Raw genomic sequence first — 23584 nt, 5'->3', positions numbered from 1 at the left:
TAGAGATTGGGTTTGGGAGGGTATCTGGGAGGTTGCAGGAAATCCTACCGAAGAGAACGTTCTGGACTGAAGTGTTAGAATCGTGTGTACGGCACTGACCACTGTGAGTGGGCTTGGGGAAGTGGCTGGGAGGGGTGGGAGGGGCGGGAGCGCAGTGTGTGGTCTCCGTGGTCTGTGAAGGATGGGGCCTGCCGTTGCCTGCGGAGCTCTGCAGAGATGCTGCCGGGTGACAGAGCAGTTGTTCTCTTCTGCAGATGGTGCGTCTACTCGTGACGTCACAGCAGGACTTCTTCAGATGCGGGGCATGAATGGGCAGAGACACCCTGAGTAATATCCTCAGATGCAGGACAGACCCGGTGACTGCGGGCGCTCCTGCTACAAACTGCTGTCCCCCAGGCGTCACCGTCGTGCCGTCGCGTCAGTTCTCTTGGGAATGGAAGCTCCTTGGGGCTGGCTGCGGGCAGCCTTCGGTGGCCCCGGTCCTGAGGACATGAGGTGTCCTGGTGGCAGCACCTGGCCCCGCAGCTCGCCCTCCACACGGCAGCGTGTGGCTCTTCCTCTCTGTGTTGTGTCCTCCAGATCTGTGACCCCTCCTTTAGGGGTGCAAGGCTGCCGCAGATGGGAGAAGGGGCTCCTGAAGGATCAAATGAGCCGAAACTCTGGACATTGTGTGACTGCTTTTAGACGGATGGATGGGTAGATGGGTGGACAGATGGCCAGGTGATAGATGGATAGATATGCATGCGAATTGTTGCCTGCCTCAGCCGTCTGATAGAAATCCACGTGGCTCTGTTGCCATGTCCCCTGCTGCCCTGCTGTGCGCTCATCTCAGAATGTAAGTTCTGGACGCGAGGGTCGTGGTCACTCTGACTGGCCTCTGCACCAAAGTTCCATTCCCAGCAGGAGGCCACAGGATTCTGCAGGAACCTGGAGCCTGTGCAGGAGGGACGGACTGACGTGCACAAACACGCACTTGCTCGCATTCCGGCTCAGACTCGCACACACATCTCACGCTCGCACTCCCACATTACAGCCCGGGAGAACCCGGAAGAGCAGGGAGGCTTGTGCTCTCGGGACTCAGGTGAGGAAGCTGAGGCCCGGGTTGCCTTCGCTGAAGGAGTCAGGTCATGAGAGCCTGCTCTTTGGGGTGAGCTGAGGAAACTCCGTTCTTTGTCAATGCTCCCCAATTCCAGGGAACCTTGAGATCCCTCCCACGTGGGCGAGGACCGCTGCGGGCTGGAAAGTCATCGACACCACTGAGCAGCGGCTCAGGAAGGCACAGGGTCAGGTAGGTGAGGGGCTCTTTGCTGAGCGGCCACCGCGGGGGGTCAGCCTGGGGTGCACGACCAGAGGTCGAGTGTGGATGCCTGTGGGACGGATGCTTATCTGAAGAGCTGACATCAGGGCTGCGGGCGCCTCCCACTGACTCGGCTTAATCCACCGGCGTCCAGGGGGAGCTGAAGGCCCGTTCGCTGCCGTGCTGTTTTGTGCATTAGTGTCCATTTTAAGGTAACGGGTGTCTATCGGTGTCAGCATGTCTGCAGCCAATTAATTCAGCCCGCTGCTTCTTCCCAGTGATCGGAATCGCTGAGCTGTCCAGTGCCACGTGCTATTAAGTGCCCTTTTGACCACCACGAACAGCGTTCACAGGAGGACATGAGGGAAAGTGACGTGTAGTGTCTCATAGCTGCAAACTGACAGGCAGTATCGCTTATGAGAGAAAAAGATTTTTATAGGAGGACTTTTTAAAAAGAGCACTTATATTTACTATTACATATATTTTAGGATTTATATTAAGTATTAATGTATTGTAGGTTATGTATTAAGGATTATATATTAAGTATTAGACACAGAATGTATTTTGTAAAAGACCTCATAAAAATAAAGGATGACTGTGCAGTAAATTTTTAGTTGTTTCTTTAAAGTTTTACAAGTAGTTAGAAGAAGTCATATATGTGAAGTGAGTGGTTGCATTTGGAAGAACATCCATCAGCCAACAGGGTAGAGAGATGCGGTCAAGATAGAGGCTGTACGCTTCCCCAGAGGATGGGAGGGCGGCGCATCTGAGCTGAGACGGACCAGATGAAGACGAAGCCACGGGCACCGCACGAGTCACCCCTGCCTTCACGATCCTTTGTAGAGAGGAAACCTTCTGCACCGAGACTTCAGGAGCTCACGGAGCCCTGGAGCCTCTGGACTTCCAGGTCCTGCCCGGCTGCCTAGTCCCACAGGCCATGTGGCTCAGTGCCTCCATAGATGCTCTGGGTGCAGGGACCACTAGCTGCTCAGAAACCCACGAGGATGTTCATAAATCTATGAAGAATTCTGAAAAAAAAAAAAAAAAAAGCGATGAGTGACTCTAAAATAGGAAAAGAAAACTACAAAACTGAAATTTAAACTTTTTAATGAAATGTTTTAAAAACACGTCAAGTTCTTTAATGGTTAAATTTAGTTTTCATTAACACTGTATTACCTTTGGAAATAATTTAGAAGCTAGCTTTTCTTACACAAGAATCCCTGAGTGTGCACAATAACTGCCCAGACAGCAGAGCCAGTTGCTGATCAAGGGAGTTATTTGTTGCCCAGTGAAACAACAGTAGCACAAAGGAGCGTTTGTATCGGGCTCATTTCGTGTGAGGCACGTTTCTACCTCCAAAGGCATGTTAGTTAATTTACTCGTCATGATAACCGGTGATAAGAGCACTGTTGTTATTTCTGTTTTATAAATGAGACAGAGACATGTTAAGTAACTTCTTGTAGGTCACACAGAACTGGGGTTTTAGCATAGCCCTTAACCACCGTTCCATGCCTTCTCTTAGAGGAACAATTAGAAAATACTTCTAAAGACTTTATAACAAAACATTAGGTTAGATGTGGGATGTTCGGGCACGTGTGTCTTTGAGATTGCCTGGGGTGCGGTCTTTAAAAGTGAGGGTGTCCAGAGCCTGCAGACGTGTCCCCTGGCTTTAATGACGGTCAGGTGGGAAAGCGCCTTGGCTCCATGGGCCCCAGGCTTTGCTGGCTGGAAGGAGTTCCGGCCTGGGAGTGGTGGGCCCATTCCACCAGTGGAGCGACAGACGAGGGGTCCTCTTGGTCAGGGTGACCTTCCTTAGCTCCTCATGGAATTAGAATTGCATCTTCTCTGAATATGCAACCTGTGAATGAATTGGGGTTGTTCCTATTTGTCATTTTATTAGCAACTCATTATAGCCATTTCTTTGGGATTAAAAAGAGAAGAAAAAAGGAAGGTAAGAAAAGGAGCAAGCTAATGGTTTACCCTGAATGCTGCAGCAATTTACGGGGGGCTGAATGAAATGACAGAATTGCCATAATGTTAGATTTAACACATTTTATTTTAGCAATGTGATTATCTGATCATATCTCCAAGTGCAGCCAGCATTACAAAAGTAATTTTTATAATTGTGGAGTCATTCACTCTCAGATGGTTCAGAATGACTTTTAAGATCATATTACCAAATTTTCAGCTTTAAAACAACTTTATCCTGTCATGAACGTAACTACAGCAATATGAACAAAACTGGAATTTCTCATGCACATGGCGAGACAGAGAATTAAAGTCCTTTGTGCTTTGAGAGCACGACTTGTCACGTTGCCTTTTCCTATTAAATGTGTTTGCCAATATTTGTTTTTTTCCCTCCCGCCTTGAGCACCGAGGATTTCCCCATGTCACTCTGTCCTTCTCCCCCCACATTTCCACCAGAATTTAGACAGGGCGGGGGGAGGTGACCATAACATACCCTCTGGGGAGCAAGGGGTCACATCTGCGGAGTGCTGGGTGGTGTGGTAGGTCCCCGGGATGGGCTTCCCGCTGGGTCTTTGGCGTCAGCTGTAGGTGAGCACGTGTTTTCATGAACAGAGATCAAATATAATTCCCAGCTCCTAATACACTAGTTTCTTTCCTCAGTCACTCGTAGTAACCCTTAATTAGTAGCACTCGTTACAGACACACCCAGGGCACTCCTTTGCACTGAGAGGCCCTTAAGCTGAGAAGGACCATCGGTGCGGGAAGGGGGCCCCAGGTATGACTGCTGCCACCTGGTCCCTCTGCTTCAAAATCGTGCGCGAGTGTGTTCATATGTCTGTGAGCCTCTTTCTGTTTTGTAGAGAGGTTCATTTGTGTCATAGTTTAGATTCCACATAGAAGTGATGTCCTATGGTATTGTCTTTCCCTTTCTGACTTACTTCACTCAGCGTGATCATCTCTAGTTGCATCCATGCTGCTGCAAGTGGCGTTAGTACAGCAGAGACGGGCACGACGTCGTAAATCAACTATATCTCAATTAAGAAAAGAAAAGAAAATTTAAAAAGTTGTGCACGGCCTGATGCAACTATTGGTCCTGGCTTTCAGGGCAGCTTCTTGAGAAAATAATGCAAAATTCTGGAGATTAAAAAAAGTTTTAGAAGACAAGGACAGGTTGCCAGTGAGCTTCATCTCGCTGCTCCTGCGGTGTTCCCTGTCTTGCCACCTGCCCAGGGGAGAAGCTGTGTCCTCTTCCTGACTCTCGCCAGCCACGTGTGCCCTCCAGGCCTCCGTTGGGTCAATGGCCCAGGGGTGTGACAGCCTCCTCCCACAGGGGCTGTCACAGAACTGTAGTCGACAGTTGGCGGAGTGCCCGGGATGATGACAATTTAATAAACGTTGGGCGCGTCCTGCTCTAGGTATTCCGGCACAGCTTGGTGATGGCAGGTGGCCTAAGGGGAAGAGTGAACCGTCTGTTTCGGACTTTGCTCTAGAAGATTCTGTTACTGGACAACCCTCTAGGTCCCCCACCAGATCCCGTGGTTCCTCCAGGCCAGCCCTTTCCTGACCTGGGGTTGAGATGCCAGAGGACAGACTCGGCGATGGGGGACCATGGACCTCCACTTGGGACTTGGGAAGCTGTCGCCGCTGACACAGCCTGTGGGACCCATCCCCCAGTGGAGAAGGCACGCGGACGCGGACAGAGCTCACGGCCTCGTCCCCTCGGACCTTGACCTGTTAGTTTTTACTACGGTCGTTTCTTGAGTGTCCGTTCATTGAACTCTCATCACAGACAGAGCGCCCACGTGCCCAGCCGAGGGCCCAGACGCCGTCACACGAAGGCATGGTCTCTGCCCTCATTTCAGTTGGCTGCTTCTTTCCAACTAAAAGTAAAACGTTTAAACCAAGCAACGATTTGTTTTCTAATCCAGATGTACACTTCTGGACTGGATCTGTGCTTGCCGTTTCTGCCTCTGGTTTTCCAAATCTGTAAAGCTGGGGCGTGTTCAGCATGACAGTGAGGGATGTTGGCTAAGAGGGGGGAGACAACACACGTGCCGTGCTGGTCTCGGTGCTTGTGTGGGCGCCGGTAAGCACAGAGTGACCGGAGACAGAGCGTGCTGGGCGTGACTAAGTGAAAAGCTCGCGGGCTTTTGACCATCTCTGCCCTTTAGAGGAACATCATGATGGCCAATTCTTTTTTTTTTTTTTTAATTTTATTGAAGTATAGTTGATTTATGATGTTATGTTCATTTCTGCTGTATAGTAAAGTGATTCAGTTATACATATATATTCTTTTTCATATTCTTTTCCATTATGGTTGATCACAAGATTTTGAATAGAGTTCCCTGTGCTCTACAGTAGGACCTTGTTGTTTATCCATTCTTTATATAATAGTTTGCATCTGCTCATCCCAAACTCCCAGTCCATCCCTCCCCCACCTCCTCCCACTTTTTATTGCCATTTCTTGAGGCTATATTTTTAGTGAGCTCCTTAGGATTTCAACTTGTAGAAATGCTTCCATAATTTCATAAATCAAATTTAATGATACCTTTTAACCAGCCCCCCAAGTGCCAGAGTGGTCTCCATAAGATGACAAATAACATAAAAGAATAAAATAATCAGCTGGAGAAAACTTGCAGAGCATCAGGTAAAAAAATTTTGTCGTCAACCCTATTTTATTGTGTTTCTGAACGCACTAGAGAGTTGTTTTGCTTCATTGCCAATTTATCTTTGGTCTTAGAGATGAAGACACCCAGGTTTTATTCCTCATCTGAAGTTAGTGTTACAGACGTCGTAGTGATCTTAGTGATACTAAGAGCAGCCGTCCTCTGTGAGTCTCTACTGTAGACGGAGAACTTCTGATACGGGATTTTATAAGCAGTCATTTTTAGCCCCATCAACAGAGGAAGGAGACGAGGTGCTGAGAGCTTAAGTAAGAACTGGTGCCAGGCCCACAGCTCACAACAGAGGAGCCGGACGCCGTGGACCTGGGAAAAGCGCCTCCACCTCCAGGGGCCTCCATGCTCTGAGAGTTCTAGACCCAGGTGTACGCCAGAGAGTTTCCAGTCTCTAAGTGCTGGGTCTGTGTGGGCAGGACAATCTGCATAACAATAACCCAGAGCCAGAAAGAGGCCTGTGGTAAAGCGACTGAGAAAAACTCACAGATTAAAGTCAACACAGCAAAGTAATAAAACTATGACTTTTGATTGTTATATTGTTTTATTATTATAAGATGCTTGATTATAACAATTCAAAAGAACATGCTCGTACTATATTAAAAATATTAAAATGTGTGAGAGTAAAAACTATGGTGTAAAGTAAATCTTGTGTAATTCTCCTAAATGGAACGTGGTGCCAAGGATCAGGTTTCGTTAGTGTTGTTTTTTATAAATTTATTTATTTATTTATGTTTGTCTTCTTTGGGTCTTTGTTGCTGTGCGCGACTTTCTGTAGTTGCGGCGAGCGGGGGCTACTCTTCGTTGTGGTGCACGTGCTTCTCCTGTTGTGGAGCGTGGACTCTAGGCGTGCAGGCTTCAGTAGTTGTGGCACGCGGGCTCAGTAGTTGTGGTGCATGGGCTCAGTAGTTGTGGCTCGCGGGCTCTAGAGCGCAGGCTCAGTAGTTGCGGCGCACGGGCTTAGTTGCTCCGCGGCATGTGGAATCTTCCTGGACCAGGGCTTGAACCCGTGTCCCCTGCATTGGCAGGCGGATTCTTAACCACTGCACCACCAGGGAAGCCCTCCGTTAGTGCTTTTATTGTTCTTTTTTTTTTTTTTTTAATGAAATAACTAAAGGAAAAAATGGCTTCCTTCAGGTTTATAAAAGAAATTGAATTCAAGCCTGATAGCAAAGTCATTGTTTCTTGGTAATCTTTAGTGTCAATATACTGTAAGACAAAAGGACATGAATTGGTTAAATGGGCACCCCCCGCATACCCCCAGCCCCTGCATATGGCACCCGTGTGACATTTTTGCACATCCTGAAACGTGGAGGTGGAAGCATCATTTCATTCCTCTCTCTGGGTGTCCAGCAGTGACTGATATAAATATTTTATCAGGCAAACCTGCAGGTTTCTGAAGATTGTATGTCTTATCAAGTTAACCCTTATAATTACGTTGTCTTCGGCAGCTATGGGATCTCTTTTACTTTTGCAGTTCTTTGGTAAATATCGAACCGTAAGAAAGATGTACAGCCGTAAGCCGAGACGTGCCAACCACTCCTGGCGTGACATGGGGGTGAAGGGGCCCCCGCTCCAGGGCTCTGCACACGCCACCTCTCCGAGGAGAGGCCCAATTAGGCCAGAAAGTAATCTTCATCCTTCCTGCCCCCCTGGCCAGTCTTCTCTCTCTCTGCTCGGGTTTGGACCCGCCTCCCTCCTCCGTTTTGCAAGGGAACTTTCCTGCTGCAATCACACCCCCGCCAGGAGGGGCCGGGGCGTTGGGGCAGGGAAGCTCGGGCTTGGCTGGGCTCCCCTCCTGCGCGCCCCTCCCCCGCCGGGGCACTGGTTTCTTCCTGTCATCGTTTTGTGTTCTGCTCCGTGGCCCCGTGGGCACAGCCATCAGAGCACCGGATGCTTGACCCTTTGGGGCAAACGCTCGGCTGTCCTGCATGGGGCAGGAGGGAGCCCCTTATGGCCCCCGAGTGTGCACGGGGAGGGGCAGTCAGAGGTCAGCCCGCGTCCTTGATGTGGCCCACCGCCCGCGCCGGCCTGTCTCTCCTCTCCACCCGTGCCCGCGGAGCCCAGCCCCATACACGGCGCCTTTGAAGCTAATGGAGGCTGCTCCTTGGATGTGCCTGGCGGGGACCCTTCCTTCTCCACCGTGGGCACTTCTCTGTCTCTCTCTCCCTTTCTGCCTATCTCATCCTGATCACTCGCGCTCAAAGGTAATTACATCTCTCACACCCCCTGTACACATGGCCCCGAACGGGTCTCTGGAGAAATGTTATGAGCCGAACAACATGGCAGGCAGTGAGCGCGAAAGCCACCATCCGTGTTGAATTCTGAGCGGTAGGAGATGTAAAACAGGACATGTCCATGGAATTGTGCAGCAGTGGGAGGGACGCTCTCTCCTGCCTGACTTTCATGAGGGCGCTTTCTGCCAGCCCTGTCTTGAGCCATGTCCTGTGAATGGTGATGATGGGACTTTGGTCCTGGGGTCCCCTGGGCAAGCCAGCTGTGTTCAGTCTTGCAGTGTAGGACCCCCTGGACCTGAGGGGGACTGGTGGTCAGTCCAGCTGGAGTCAGTCGGCTCTGAGCACTCACCAGCATCCCGACCAAGGGCTTACCCCAAGGGAGGTACAATCAAGGGCTGCAGAGGGTCGAGGACAAGGCCACCGACAGAGGTGGGAACTTCTGAGCAGGTGTGGTGACCATCAAATGGACTGCATCATAGCCCCATACACTTGAAAGCAATCTCTTCGGAAAGGAGGCAGCAGATAAACGCAAATGAGCTGGGGACACAGGAAGCACTGTGTCACCTCTAGAGAGAGTGCTGGTCTGGGGTCGGAGGGCTCCTCTCCCCTGTGGGGTTACCCTCAGGACAGGGTGCAGGGCGGAGTGTGGGCTGCGCTAGTGCACATCCTGATGAAGGAGCAGGGAGATGCTGGCAGGCTGGGGTGGCAGCACCCTGTGTTCCCTTGGGCCACGTCAGCAGCACCCTTGTGGCACTGGTCCCCAGGTGGACCCCAGCCTCAGTGGCTTCATGGGGTCTTGAGTCCATCTGGTAGTTTTGGTGTTGGCAGCAACAGGTGAATGGCTGCTAAAGAAGATAAAGATGGCAAACGTCAGGGGCAGGTGAGGAAAAAGCCACGAGGACACCTGGGACAGACCGCTGCCCTAGAGATCCCCCCGCCCAGACTCTCTTTGTCTCTGACTTTCTCTCTCTCTCTCTTTTTTTGTTACTAGAATTTAGGACTTTTACCTTGTCCCAAAGTGCCTGAAGCAGAGAGCGTGATAAAACATCTTGCTTTCTTTTATAGTCCCCCCCCCCCAAGCAAAAACAAAAACTATGTGTTGGAAAAAAATTAGTTTTGCACATGGGATTTTGTACAATATAAATTCAAAGCCTACACATGAGGGTTAGCTCTGTTGCACATTCTGGGACATTTCCCTTCCCATACGCATCTTAGAATAAGCCTATATATGTCCACAAAAAAACTTTCCTGTGACTTACACAGCAATCACATTAAACCTATAGGTTTGTTTGGGGAGAACTGACATCTTTACTATGTTGAGTATTCTAATCCGTGAACACAGTGTGTGTCTCCAATTATTTTGGTCTTTTTTTATTCCTTTCTTCAATCATCATTTTGTAATTCTCAGCATACAAGTAAGTACATGTTTGTTTCTTTGGAGCAGTTATAAATGGTATTACATTTCTGATTTTGATTTGTCCTTGTGTATCGTTTGTTTATAGAAATAAAGTTGATTCTTGTATGTTTATATTATATCCTGTGATCTTGCTGAACTCATTTATTAATTCTAGAAGTTTCTGCAGATTACTTAGGATTTCTACATGGACAATCATATTATCTGTGAATATAGGCTATATTTTCTTTCTTTTTTTTCAAATCTGTATTCCTTTTTATTTCTCTTTCTTGCCATATTGCACTGGCTGGAACTTCTAGCACTAGGCTTAATTAGAGTGGTGAGAGCAGACATACTTGCCTTTTCCCCAGACTTAAGGAGAAAATGTTCAGTCTTTCACCATTAAGTGTGATGTTTCACATCACTTAAGCTGTAAGTGTTTTTTGTAGCTGATCTTTACTAGGTTTAGGAAGTTCCCCTTTATTCCTAGTTTGCTAAGAATCATAATTATTAATGGGTATTAGATTTTTTCAGATGCTTTTTCAATACCAATTAATATAAGCTTATGATTTTTCTTCCTTAGTCTGTTGATGTATGGATTACATTGATTTATCTTTGAATATCGAGTCATCTTTGCATACTTGGAATAAACCCAACTTGGTCATGGTGTATTATGCTTTTTGTACATTACTAGATTCAGTTTGCTAAATCTTTTGAGTATTTTACGTTTAAGTTCATGGAAAATATTGGTCTGTAGTTTTCTTTTGTCTTTGGCTGTTTTGGGTGTCAGAATAATACTGGCTTCATAAAATGAGTTGGGAAGTACTGTGTCCTCTGCTATTTTCCAGAGGAGATTTTGTAAATGTGATGTTAATTCTCTAAATGTTTGTAAATTCTCCAGTGAAATCCTCTGGGCATGGAGATTTCTTTTTCTGGAGCTTTTAAATTACAAATTCAACTTTTTCTGGGTTGTGTGAGGCTACATATTTTTTCATTTTTGGAAAGCAGGAGGCCGGTACTATGACAGCTTCTCGGGTAAGAAGTACAGGGCTGGAGGGGAGGGAAAGGAATAAGTGGAGATAATTCAGGTCACTATTGTCATGATCCTGAGATTTCCCACTTATAAAATGGTCCATTTGTTGGCTACGGCGCGTAATGCAAAAGTTCATCTTTATTTTTATACCTGATATTCCTGAGACATTTCTGGCATGATTTTGATAAACTTTACCATTTCCTATTTCTCTTTCTCTTTTTTAAAATTTATGACCTTTACAATATAGAAATACTTCTGGTCTTAGCCTAGTTTTCACTCTCCTTTTCTCTCTATTATATTTAGAATGCGTTTCCAAAGTCAGTTTATTTTCTTGAGTTTGTTACAGAAGAAGCAAGCACCTGCCCAGGTAACTAATGGAAGCTGAGAATCTGTTCCCGGGATGGCTCTCCCTTTGCAAAGTACAGTTTTTAAAAGATTTCATGCTCCGCGGGCTCCTCTGTCAGTGTCAGTGGAGAAAGTGTCACCGGGCTGAGAATGTAACTTATGTTGCTGTTTCAAACACACCTGTGGGAAATACAAGCACATACGGATACTTTCTGCATCTGTATGTGCGACTACTGCAGCGTGGCCTTTGGCAAACTGGTTTTCCCTTTGGGACCTGGAAGAATACTTGCTGCCAGGTAACGTTTATAAAGGGCTGGCAAATGCATTATTTTAAAAATACAGTTTTCGGGGCTTCCCTGGTGGCGCAGTGGGTGGGAGTCCGCCTGCCGATGCAGGGGACGCGGGTTCATGCCCCGGTCCGGGAGGATCCCACATGCCGCGGAGCGGCTGGGCCCGTGAGCCATGGCCGCTGAACCTGCGCATCCGGAGCCTGTGCTCTGCAACGGGAGAGGCCACAACAGTGAGAGGCCCACACACCGCAAAATAAATAAATAAAAATAAAAAATACAGTTTTTTTTTTTCATTAAGCTGGGAACGAGATGTAAATTATGTCAGCAAGGCCTTTTGAAACAATAATTTGTCTTTAGGAAAAATGTCTTGCAAATGTTCCCAATGTATCTTTTAAAATGAAAAACAAATGCCCAAAAGACCACTTGTCTGATGGCCCATGATGACGAAATGGGAGAGTGATTTCCGCTTGGAGCGTGTGATGCACACACAGAAGATTGTAGAGCGAGGGGCCCTCTTGGCTTGGTTTTTGTCTGTAGGGACAGGAAGGTAACCTACTTCCTATCTGGTAACCCACCCACCCAGCACAGCCAAGGCTGGGACTGCTGGTCCCCCCATCTGGAATCATCCCACAAAAACCCTCCTGTTGTTTAGAAGTGCATTATTGTCAGTAAATAAACGCTGTCATCTCAGGGTTTAGGATGTTAAGCGAGAGGGATATTGCATTAATCACTTGCATCCCAAAGCAGGTCTTGTTTCCCGGAAAGCAGGATAAATAGCATATTTGCTATTGCTGTATAAATCGCTGTATAAATAGCAAATTCATATTCTATTGATGTATAGCTTCGGACCGCTATTTATTTTACCTTCAAAAAGTGTGAAACACTCCTGATCTTTTTATTTCTTCGGGGATGAACAATTACAGCATCAAGAGACGTTTAAATAATGCTTAATTTTTAATGCAAGAGAACGAGACAGATGGAAGTGTTCTGCCCAGACTTCAGATCAGGTTTCTGGTTTTTAAGCTTAACGTGCAGTATCGGCCTATTAAGTGGCATTCTTTTATTTGCTATATTCTCCATCCCCATCAGACGCCATTTCCATTGATGTTTTGTATTGTTTGCATGTTAGCACATCTCCTATTAAAATACAGGGGCTGAAGGGGAAAATTATTAGATTTATGGCTTTGTACTCTTGAGTTTCCAATTTAAAGGTCTGTTAAAAACTAACTCACGCTGTGGTACGTACATGGCCATTATCTGTTTAAATTAGCTTATCAGCACAAAGTTTCTCCTTTCTCGATTTTCCTGGAGAGGAGGAAAGCTGACGACTGACCTCTCCACTCAGTTCAGACACAACTTTGGATTAATCGTCACAGCAAAACCCTCTTGACCCAGTGGTCACGTCACTAGCCAATTCATGATGATAATTTCTACATAACTTTTTAATACTCAAACTTCTTTAGGACAGCTGGACAGCAGTGACATCCTGAGCCTTCAGGCAAGCAGGAGGAATTTTTGAGCGACTGGTCCCGAGGCTCTGGTGGGCCTGCTCTTACAGCCGTCCACCTGGAGGATCCACGGGACTGATGCTCAGAGCAGCCTGTGGGGAGATCAGACCAGGGGCTGAAACCCCGGGTCAGTCCTGAAGATGGTGGGAAAAGGAGGCCAGTATTTTGGGGTGTCACAGCTCTAAATACACATTCTATCTACTGGCTGAGTCTAGGCTCATGAGATGAAAGATAAAGAGTTTAAAACGACGGACTTGCAGATACACCAATGTGAGATTCAGCCCTGGTTCTCCTGCTTTAGAAGTTTTACTTGGGATGATTTCCTGTCACTTTTTGAGTCCATTTCCTCAGTTTTAAAATGTGGGAACTACTAGTTTTGTTTAAATAATTTCACACCTTTTAGGTCTGGGAAAACTTTTTTCCCATAAATGGAACAGACTAAGTCTGAGGTAACCCACGATGCCTTCCTGTTGCTCTAAATTCTCTCTGACCCTTCCACTCGTATGTAATACCTTGTGGTTTAAGCATGATGTAGAAAGGAAACCATGGAAAAAATGTGGACAGTAGCGTCAGCTTCTCATGATTAGAGAGAGTATGTGTAACCCCGTTTGCTGGTTTATTGGTGGCGCTAATGACATAATAGGCTGCATGTCCCCTGTAACATAGTGGGTTCAGACAGCAACCTTCTGGACGTGTCTGGAGCCAGGTGGATTTAGAGTCCTGAATCCATCATCTTGGGCTGGTCCTTGTGCCTCAGAGTTTTTATTTGTCAAACAGGGATAAAAATACCTACCCTGAGAGTTTTGTTAAGAATTCTAGGTGTTTTCTGTAACAAGCCAGCCAGCGTTAGGAGCCTGCCTCCTGCCTGAGATATTGAGGAATTTGCTACGTGGTGCTGTCTTCATAGCACCCCTAGGAGGTACAGTTGTTATTGGCTTTCCCTGGACACCCAGGAAGATGGGGCTCCCCCGCCACTGCCATGTAAATGGCTCTTGTTGAGTTGACCCAGCCAGCGTTTTCCCTCAGGAACTTCCTTTAAAGCCGGGTCCCCGTCCCTGGCCTTGTGTCCGAAGCGTTCAGTAGTCATAATTTCTAGAAACCTTCGTCACTGATGACAAGATGGATTCAGTCGGGACCCAGGTGTCAGCAGTGACCCAAATCCTTCCTAATTAACTGCAGCTTCTTTACAGTTGATCTGCTGTAGTGTAGGAAGTGGCTGGATTCAAAACAACTGAAAACCTCTTGCAAACCAAAAATAATTGTAAAAAATTTTAAAAAATCAGTGTCTTCAAGGAAGGCCATCACTTTAAATATACATCTCTCAGAAAGATTATCTGATGATACAGTTTTAAGCTCTATAGAGGAAGCAGTATTCAGTATGCGTTAGGAGGAGAAAGATAGGTGCACAAATGCCTTCACTTTCTTCCAGAGACGTTAATATCTTCAGAAGCCACATGCCCAGCCTGAGGAGCAGCATAAAAGAGGTCAACGGGGGAGACAGCCCGACTCAACCTTTTTTCTGGCTGTGCAACCCAGGACAGTGCAATCTGCGATCTGGTCTTTCAAAGCTTAAGGCTCCATATCTGTAAAGTGGGATGGTGCCACCGACACCTCGGATTTCGAGAGTTAAGTGAAACAACATATATAAATACACGTAAATCACGTGGGTCCAACCTTGACACAGCGTGGGTGTTTAAGAACTGCTCCCTTCTGGTCCTGTGATTATGGGGAGAAAGCAGAGGCATTTCGTTTGTTAAATGTTCTACTAACACATTTCTGACTTGGGGTTTTGCAATCCTGTACGCGTACCCTCCAAGGCGTCTTTCATCTCCAGAATCCCCACGCGCTACAAACCTAGCACATGAAGATAACCCACCATGATTCACAGGGACCCCTAATCCACTCCTGGAGCACGACCACCCCTGGGTAAAAAGATCAACAAATATTTATCAGCTACATAACGCCTCGACTAAATTCAATGGAGTCCTTTTATAGGATTTCCCAAAGGACGGAGATAAGAAAGCTGTGGGTGATGGTGCTGTTACACCTGTGTGTGTTTATCCAGGTCTTTAGAAGATCAATACTGTAATCAGGGAGTCAAATATTAGGCAATTATAAGACTTCAGAGACTAGATGATGAATTCAGTCCCTTTTTCTCCAGTTGGGTGATGCATTTAAATCAGAAACAATCATCTTGCCCCCAAAGGGAGTGGTGCTCCCTTGTGGACCGTGAAAGCACAGGCTGAGGATCCTCTGCCTTCTGTTTGTTTGTGTATTTTTCAAAATAAGCGATGCATCTTCTCCAGTAAACCCTGGGTGTTAATCAAAAGACAGGAACGGCTCATCAGCTCCACGCTTGCACTCGGCTAATTGCATTAAAATTCCTGCGTGCGCAGCGGACGGCACAGCCGCCTGGAGCGTACAGTCAGTCCCGGCTCCTCTCCCTCTCATATCCTGCTGTCTGTTTGCCTGAGGTTCTGAGCCGTGTTCAACTCTGAGAGATCTCCAGACCTCGGAGCGTGCACAGCCCTGTCCGAGAGTCATCGGACTTCCAGGAAATCCACTTGGCTAGATGTGTGTGACCTTCACTTTGTCTTCATTGAGCTGCCCAGTCTGGCAGAGCCTTGATCTCTCAATATTTGAAATAGGATTGACAGCTGATCACCTCTATGCCTGGAGATTCTCGGTGAGGCACACCTGAGCGTAGCGGCCAGGAGCCAGTCGATTGCCAAGAGAGGCGTCTGGCCCCTTCAGAGACCGGCCCCAAGGGTCTGCACACGGAGGAGCCGCAGCAGAGCCGCTGCTGTTTCACATTTGGGGTTCTCTGGATCCACCATTTCCCAGAGGGGAGGCTTTTAAAGGGAAGGCTGATAAGGAGGAGAGCAGACCTTCAAAGACGAAGGCACTGAATCCCCAGCAGCAAGGCCCTGCGAAGCACGTAGTAGGTCCTCACAGTGAATGGCTGGACGGTTAAAGAGACGGGGCGGGAAGGGCAGGCAGGTGATGGCAGGGAGAAGGGAAGGGCCCCCGAGACAGGGTGTGAGGGACAGGAGGTGTGTGCCTGGGAAGTTACGCTTCGGAGAGACGGGGAGCATCAGAGTCAGAAAAATACGGGATGTGGTTTATCGTCACTGAGGACGTATATTATGTGTCAGGAGCTGTGCTGAGCAATTGGCATGCAGGTCTCAGGACCTTCCCAAGAAGCCTGTGCACAGATTGTCCAGACGTCACAGGGGCAGAAGTCCCAGCCAGGCGGGTCGGCGCCGCCCTTGTGCTCCTCACGGCTCTGGTTTTGTCGACATCCGGGTTGGCAAGCTTCTCCTGTAAAGAGCTAGGCAGTAGATATTTTAACTCTGTGGGTCCTACAGTCTCTGTCACAGCTACCCTTGCAGCTCAAAAGCGTCCACAGACAATATGTAAATGAATGGCCAGGGCGAGGTACCAGAAAACTTTATTTACAAAACAGACAGTGGGCCAGATGTGGCTTAGCAGCCTAGCTTGCTGAGGCCCCGTTTACATCAAAGTGGGCAGCTTCACTGGGGGGACGAAGGCCAGTAAGTGTGGAGAGGGGGGTAGACGGAAGGGGTGTAGGAGATGTCAGCATGTTTGGGAGGCAGAGGAGAAGGGATTGACGCTGGTCGCTGCAGCTGGTCGTGATGGTGGTGGTTCTTACCGTGGTTTAATTGTATAATCGTTTCTGCTTCTAACAAATGTTCACACACTTTAAAAATATAAGTTAGATCAGTCGGTGTCCTCGACTGGAATCTCTTCCTTCCTAAGTGCCACTGCCCCGCACCTCCTTGTCAGTGACCCCTCCCTTCCTGTGAACATGCTCAGCTGAGTTCCAGGAGGCGCTGGACCCTGCATGAGAGGCAGTCTGAGTAGCTGAGTTTATAAAGCATGTATTTCTCATCTCAGTCCTTTCATTAGCGCCAATCGGTTTTGGAAGGGAGTTGATGTCTTTTTATGTGTCCTACAAAAAATATCAAATGCAAGCATGGATGAATTTTCAGCTAGTGAAAGTCACCTTGATTTAATAATTTGTATATGTATTTTCTGTTTGTTACAAGTGCTCTGCTACAAGTAGATCATTTTATTATAATTCATTTTTGTTGACAGTAAAATACCTTGGAACTAAAACACGGAGGTGGCGCATTAGAACAAACTTGAACTTTCAGTTGCAAAGCACTGATCTGCGTTAACAGTTCAAAGAAAAATACAGAAAATGCTGCCTCTTGTCCAACAAGAAAACAATCCAAGGACACAGCTGTTGATGTGCCCGAGAGTGAGACGGGCTCGTCGTGTTTTGTGCCCAGCGAGGGGCACTCCAGAAGCATCACCCTCATTTGCTTTGTCTTCCCTCTTCTGCTTCGTCAACAGCTTGCCTCACTGCGCATTAGCCATACCAAGGAAAATGTCTGCTTGTCCTGATTAAAGTACCCCTTTGACAAAGCCTCCTGCTTCCTAATTGTTTCACCTCTGCCCACGTGACACATCAGGAAAAATTCGTCCTGTTCATCGTTTAAGTATTTCTCTTGAATCTTAGGATATTAGCATCATCAGGACCTGTGGGGCTGGCCATCTGGCTCGTCTCTAAGCCATATTACAGCCACAAGAGAGCTTTAGTGAGGTCTGGGGGCATCCTCAGAAATGGGTGTGCTTAAACCCCAAATGCCTGGGTATGCTCTTGGAATGCAAATACAAAAGCAGAATGTTGTAATTACCAGAGAGACACCAGAGTGTTTATCCCAGAAACAAGATCTACCCCAAAGTTTAGCAACCTGTTTATTCTCATTTCTGCTTTCACTGTCTGCCTGAGTTGCATGAAATCGGTGGTGGTCCCTTCAAGTACTAGAAAACATTATTTTAAAATGGTCAACCAGGAAGCCAGATACCCTGGAACACGCGAGTCCCAGTTTTCATCAGTGATGAAAATACTTTGGGTTAAGTCAGTCTTTGGGGAGAAGAAAACCCACATCAGTTTTTTTCTAAGCACAGGGCACCAGGTTGAGGTCATCAGACCTAGCATCCTTGTGTTGTATAACAATGAAGCCACTGCCTGCGTTAAGGCCCTTCTCAGTAGTGGAGCAGGGGTTGGCCAACGACAGCCTGGGGCCAGAGCTGGCTCACGCCCATTTTTGATTGGTGGTTTTTACATTTGTAAATGGATGGAAAGCAAATTAAAAGAAGAATGGTGCTTCATGGCACATGAAAATTATGAGAGATTCAAATCTCAATGTCCCTGAATAAAATGTGACTGGCACACGGCCACACGTCATTTCCATATGGTTGCTCTGGGGCTGCAGGGGCAGAGTTGAGTAGTGGCCTGCAAAGCCCAAAATATTTACTGTCCGTCCCTTTAGAGAGGAAGCTTCTGACGCCTTCACTGGAGGTCACTCCTGGTGCCTTGCTTGCCTTCGCTCGCTCACATTATCTGCTCTGAATATCTACTAAGTTCTGTTTAGGTACCCGGCACTGTGGTTCTAAAACATTTCCAATAGGCTCTCAACCCATAGTGTGGGGAGCTTCACAATGCAACAAAGACGTAAACACCGATGGATGAATAAAAATACACAGTGGTTGACTGCTTGACCTTAAAAGACCCGAGCCCGGCAGGCAAACCAGTCCCAGTTTCAAATCACAGGTCGTTCTCCTGAACACAATGCATTTCATCAAAGATTTAGGAACCCTGCTTGCTCCAGGCTCAGCGGCCACAGGGCCCAGGCTCAGGCCCTGGACAAACAATGCATTCTGCTTCCCTTCTCGGGCCTCTGTGTCGGGGGGGATCTGAGCTTTCAGGGAGCGCCTCCCTCTGTGCAGGCAGGTTTTCAGCGCGTGGGTGGGTGTGGGCAGGGCCAGTGCTAATCGGAAACCCAACGCACACTTGTTTTTCTACTGTTCGGCCCTAAGTTCCCGGAATCTATCATTTATACAGGTTATGTAATAAGAGCCAATCGGCTCTGTGAAAACAAGCTTTTGAAAGGCAGAAAGTGTAGTTTTTTAAAAGGGAGCGAGTGCATGTCAGGTTGTAAAATTGAGGTTTCTCCCCTTTCCCACCAGCTGGCTGGCTCTCCGGTAATTGAGTCTGAAGGTTGGGTGCTGGTGCTCGGAATTGCCCTTGGAGCTTGTCGTCCTTTTCCGGTCTCCTCAGAGCCTCAGGACTGGGTTATTGACATGTAATGAGATCAGCCTGTCACTACATCAATGCGGGTGTAAACATTGCGGAGCAGGCAGCTGATCCTAACACGGTCTCCGCTGGGATGCCAGTGGCTTTGTCAACACGCCAGGTGAAGGCTGGATCTCTCGTCCGACGCCTGCGGCCAACAGTTGCGGGAGCTGTGACGTCGCTGGTGGAAATCTCGCATCTCAAGCTTCCTTTTTGACATTTTGACTATTGTATAACTGTCAGCATCGAAGGGCACCAGTGACAGTAAAATAAATAAGGCAGGGACAAGTACAAGCATCGTGCTTTCCCCCCCCGGGCATCCCCCTCTCCCCCGCCTCCTGGGTCGTTTCCAGAAAGAAGTAAAGCCGAGCGTAAAGCGCCTGAAACTCCCGTTGGCGTTTTGGCTTTTCCACTCCCTGACTTTTAATTAACGTGAATTAGTTCGGGGGAAAGAAGCTTAGTTTCTTATTCTGAGACAACAATCTTATTCTGCGATGCTGGCCGATAACAGTGTAACTGGCCAGCCGACAGGTGGGCAGGTATTGCTGGTAGTGCTGGTAGGTGAAGCTTTGGCAGAGGTAGAGACTCGCTTACAGACCGTCCCCACCTGTTGTTTGTGAGCGAGGGCGTTTGCGGAGTGCTGGACACTGAGCTTTGCGTCTGCGTCCTCCGCCTCGTTTATTCCCGAATGCCTCTTTGAAGTAAGGGCTTTAACCAGCCCCAGTGTACTGTGAAGAAGCTGTGCTGAGAGGTTTGTTGTCTTGCTAAATGTGCCACGGTTTGGAATCCAGGTGGAATTCACATCTGTCTGTCTTATCACCTATGCTCATAGCCCTTGCTTTAAATGGTGATGGAAGGGTTTTCATCCTTTGTATTGATAATCATCTGCATTAGGGATTATAGCAATGGCGGCAGCTCAGGAGAGGATGGTCCTAGGAGGTCCGGCAGGTGGTCCAGGCTCAAAGCAAGAACACCCGGGTCCCAGCGCGTTGCCTTCCAGGTGGCTCTGTTTACTGTGGGACAGAGTGCAGGGCCCTGGGCTCTGGGGGCTGAGGATGGAGGGGAGGGCTGGGGTCCCTCTGCCCCAGTGACTCTCCGTGTGCTCAGGGAGGACTTGGTCACCAGAGGGAGGCTAGCGGAATGGAGAGGCCAGTCTTCCGTGGCCCCACTCTTCCCGTCAGACGCATCTGGCTCTGTTCTGCCTAGTCTAAGGAGTTGGTCTTGAGCTATCTAAAGCCTTCCCCGCCGAAGCCATAACAGAACAGGGGAGTGTAGCAGGTAGAAGAGGAGGTCCTCTCGGGAAAATAAGTATTTTTAATGGTGTTGGCCAGCGTGGCCAGGGGAGGCCGAGGGCTTCTGGGCGTCTCCGACGAGCCTCAGAGCCACGCGAACTTCAGTTTCCCTGGCTGCGAAATGGCGAGGGCTCCTGCCTCGTGCATGCCCTCCCTTGAGATAACTGCTCACTGATGTGTTCCATTTCATTACTGAGGGGCCTTTGAAGGTGACAGAAATGCTTTAAAATGTCACATCCGTCAATAAGGCACATGACATTTGGTGGACGGAACAAATAGTACATCTTCTCCTTCTTATGGTGAAGGTGCATTATATTTTATTTCATTTTCGGCAACTAAAAAAACGCTGGAAAAAAGGAGTATGTGTTTGCAGTTCAAAAATAAGCGACAAAAAGCAGGCCATGGAAAGCAGCTCTGCTGCCTAAAGGCAACTGCTGGGACCAGCTTCTGTAAATATTTCCAGGAATGATCTCTGCATCCATAAGTGTATACTGTATGTATACCCAGCCGTCTACAATTGTGCACATATAATATATATACGGTGTTATAGATGTATAATTTATATATTCAATTCTTTATGACTACATCTAAGCGTGTCTCTTAAAGATAAATTCTAAATACTGTTTTTCACCTTACACGAGCTCTCTTAGAGGTGATTTCTTACCAGCACGCATGGTTACCTGACGTTGTCTTACCTCGCCCACAGCTAAGGTTAGTCTGGTCTGCACCATAGGCCCACACCTTTGTACCGTTTTCCAACGCTCTCGTACAAGGCTGAGTGACCACTGCCCAGGTCCCCAGGTGACCTGCCACCCCCAGCTGGCTGCCTGGCCCTGGGCGGCTCTGGCTGTGCCACCCGGGAAGTCTGTACTGGCACCGCCCCTGGCGGCCCTGCTCTTACAGCCTGTCCCCTTCCCGTGCCTCCCCAGGCCAATGTGGGAGGCCACTCCGGGCCACAGAGCTGCCACAAAACGAGCAGATGCATGGGGCCTGCCCCACGCCCAGGTTCTCCCAGGGTCACCTTGTGTGGTCGTTTGTGGGAAGGGCAGCCTCTGTAGGACCACCTTAAATCTACGTAGCATCACCCTGGGGACGCCTTCTTCTTTTTACTGGCTGTCATGTATCTCACACTGTGGCTCTCCCCTGAATGCATTTAAGCTGCACGTGCTTACGGCATTTACTACTACATAGAGCACTGCAGTAAACCTCTTTGCAGCACGTACTCGTGTAGAGTGAATTGCTAGAAGCGGATCAAAGGTGTGAGCATCTTCATTTCGGAGAGAGGGTTACTCACTCCCTCCACCCCTATTTGTTTTCATCAGTGTTTGACGACTGGGTCTCTGTGGGCCTAGACTTTGTAATGCAGTGCCGCCCAGAGTGGGAGCTCGGAGCCGCTGCGGCTCGAGACACAGGCAGGTGGACAGGCCAAGGGCCACTGCTCCGGGGGGAGCCCTCGGAGGGGGTTTTTGGTGATGGAATGGATGTCTAGGATCCCAAGCCCCGACTTCCCAGGGTCCAGGCTGCTTCCCCTGCCCCTGCCGGACGCGGGAGCATCCCCTCAAACAAGCCTGGGCAGCGGAGGGCGATCCTCCTGAGAATCGGGAGCTGGAGGCCGTGGCCGGACAGTGGAGCGGCTGAGAAGCTTGTCCCACCCCGTCCCCGCCACTGCCTCTGTTTCTGCTGTGAGCTGGTCTCAGGGTCAGGATATTAATGAAGAGAAAGCTTCAACTGGGCATTGGCATTCTTATCCAGACCTTCAGAGAAAGCAAAGAGAAGAAGGTAAAGAAGCTGCCTTCCAATCAGGAAAGCAGCCTGACGGGGGTAGAACTTGTGGTAACAAGTAAAAGGCGATTAGTTACAGTTAATAGTTACCAGTGGTGAGCAGTTACGGTGTTTCTGTGACATAGAATATATGCTTAGGCTCCTCAAAAGCTTATGCGTAGATTTATCATAGAACCCAGCAATCCTGCTTCTAGCCATGTACCCCCAAGTAATAGGGATTAAGTGCTTGAACACTTGTGCGCAATTCAGGTCCACGCACGTTCACAGCAGTGCTCTGTACAGGGGCCCCAGCCACCAACGGATGATGGATAAGCGACATGTGGTCCATCCATCCATCCAATGGGATGTTACTCAGCCTCAGAGAGGAATGAAGCACTGACACCTGCCACCACGTGGGTGAACCTTGAGGACGTGTTGCAGCACGAAAGCAGCCAGACACACAAGTCCACGTCATCTGTGATCCCACGCCTGTGAAATGTCCAGAAAAGCAAGTCCATAGAGACAGAAAGTAGGCTGATGGTCGTGTGGGTCAGGAGGGCTGGGGAGTGGAGGAATGGGGAGCAGCTGCTCCACGGGCGCGGGGTTTCCTTTCGGGGCTTTGGAATTGGGTGGAAGAGGTGGCCGCACAGCGTTGGAAATACGCTAAATGCCGTCAAATCGTTCACTTTAAGATGGTTCGGGTTACGTTATATAGATTTCACTTCAGGAAAAATTTTTAAGCGGTGCCTAAAAGGCACAGTACAAGGAAAGATAGTTTCCTGTTTCCTGTTCTGTTAGCAGAGACGTGCAAATGACATCTTTGACTGTGGCTCTCCTGGCTTCTAGTGCTCGAGTTACAGCTGGCTGTGCTCAGACCTTAGGCCCCGTGCTGACCTTGACTTTGGGTCAAAGCCGCCCTTGCTCTGCTTTTGTGTAGGTTTTCTCCTCACCGAGATTTAGATCAGATGCTCCCTGGTGGAGGCGGTATGTGATTTTGGTTTAAGTGGCAATACTGATCCTTTAGGAGAGGTTAGTATCTTACAGATCGATAATTTATTTTATGAGAAAAAATACGAAGCTTTCTCTAGGTTTAAAAGAAGTCGATCACTAGGTTTTTTGGTGTCTCTGAAGTCCGAAATCTAGGCACGACTCTGTCCCAGGCCGGTTCGGTCAGCTCCAGCCCCTCCCCACATGAAGGGAACGGTTGATATTTCATGCACTGAGGTGTCTGCTGAATTTCCATCTCAGAGAGATTCTGGGCAGGTCCTGGGTCCCTGTGATGGATTTCTAAGCGCTTCCTGCTTCACAGAAGCTTCTGTGTTCCCTCCACGGGTTCTCCCTCTGGCTGCACCCAAACCGGACCCTCTGCTGTTCCTCACCGTGACTCCTGCACCTGCCTCAGCCCCCTGGCAGATCCCGGTGGGAGTCGGTGACTGGTTTCCAAGAGGACAGGCTGCATGCAGCCCTGAGGGCCCAGTAAGATGAACGCAGTCCTTGCTCCCGAGGAGTCCCTGGCCTTGGACGGACGCAGCAAACGCTCAGACGGTACACAAATGCTCGTGATCTGGCGCTCAGTGGAATTCATCCCACAGGGACATACAGGGAAGGCACAGCAGGCT

General features: G+C 48.4%; 2 long non-coding RNA genes across 2 annotated transcripts in view; both read left to right on the top strand.

Moving 5' to 3' along the window:
* The window catches only part of LOC137210976 (uncharacterized), a 244279-nt gene that overhangs the window by 175801 nt on the left and 44894 nt on the right, over positions 1-23584 (top strand). The gene's annotated exons all lie outside the window — the stretch shown is intronic.
* LOC137210975 (uncharacterized) lies at positions 1039-17198 on the top strand. The gene is made up of 2 exons (XR_010936831.1): positions 1039-1288; positions 16866-17198. It is a non-coding gene; the product is annotated as an uncharacterized lncRNA (long non-coding RNA).

The sequence above is a fragment of the Pseudorca crassidens genome, chromosome 18 (assembly GCF_039906515.1).
Source record: "Pseudorca crassidens isolate mPseCra1 chromosome 18, mPseCra1.hap1, whole genome shotgun sequence".
NCBI lineage: Eukaryota > Metazoa > Chordata > Mammalia > Artiodactyla > Delphinidae > Pseudorca > Pseudorca crassidens.
This window is presented reverse-complemented; position numbering and strand designations above follow the sequence as displayed.